The sequence below is a fragment of the Penaeus monodon genome, chromosome 19, assembly GCF_015228065.2.
Source record: "Penaeus monodon isolate SGIC_2016 chromosome 19, NSTDA_Pmon_1, whole genome shotgun sequence".
Classification (NCBI taxonomy): Eukaryota; Metazoa; Arthropoda; class Malacostraca; order Decapoda; family Penaeidae; genus Penaeus; species Penaeus monodon.
The window spans coordinates 1,999,393-2,000,496 of record NC_051404.1 but is presented as its reverse complement, the minus strand read 5'-3'; the positions used below and the strand labels follow the sequence as shown (position 1 = coordinate 2,000,496).

Sequence of the window (1,104 nt, the reverse complement as noted above, 5' to 3'; positions counted from 1 at the left end):
AAAAAGTACACTGTCTGAAATTTAGAAATATTCAAAATATCATTCAAACTCAAGATGTTAATCCCAACCTAATTAATTCAAAGTATTTTTCCTTACTTTCTTCTTTGTTTAAATGTTAAGCCACATTTAGAACAGATGAAGGTGGAATTTCATTGTGTATGCTGGAATGTTCAACAAGTTCCGACTATTTTTAAAATTTTGTGTGACAATCTTGCACTCGAATGGTCTAGTTCCGCGTGACTCACAAGGTGGCTTTTCAGTTGACTCTGTCCCTTTGGAAAACTTTTGGAACATACTGGACATTTTTGCACTTTTCTTTCCCTTTTCTTGTCTATCTACAGCTACCTTGCTTTCTTTCTCTTATTATTTGTACTTAGTTGTTACTAATAGTGCTTTGACACTGGGAAACTAAGGAAGAATGTGCCTTGTCACAAGCATTTTTCTTTAGGACAGTTAAAAACCCTGTCTCCTTCATCTGCAACCTTGATCACTCTTGCCTTTTGGATCAGTCCCGAAGTTCTGTGGAGATATTTTGTACCTCTGGCATACAATCAGTTTGGACGGAAGGGATTTCATCCTTTGAAAGTTGATCATAACACCTAACTCAGGGAAATTTTTGGTAACTTTTACATTATTTTGCAATTCATCAGCATTGTCACAATCAGGTGATTTTTGAAAATCACCTGCAAAACTTCCTTTGGCTGTATCTTCCTCTTCACCTGGTGTAGTAAGTTTAGATTTCAGTAAGACATTGCTTGTTTCTAAAAAACTGCCATTCTGTAACAGATCTTGAGACTTCAATACTGGTTCATCAACTTTACTATCATCATTAATATGATGTTCAACAAACTCAGACTCCTTCCGTAGACTTCCAAAAGGCGCTTGAATCAGAGTAATATCTTGTGTCTCCACCAGCTTATGTTCTGGAAATATCTGTCTTATTGTTGTCTTTTGAAAATTTATACTGGAATCTATGAAAGCCTGGACGTCAACTGCTATATTAAAACATGATAGGCATACATGTTTTGACATCAGTGCTTCATCCTCATCCTGAAATGAAACAATTTTTTAAAATTTATTTAATATCTTAGTATACATAAAAAT

General features: G+C 34.7%; 1 pseudogene; it reads right to left on the bottom strand.

Annotated features, from left to right (window-relative positions):
* The window catches only part of LOC119585511, a 4,142-nt pseudogene that overhangs the window by 2,497 nt on the left and 541 nt on the right, over positions 1-1,104 (bottom strand).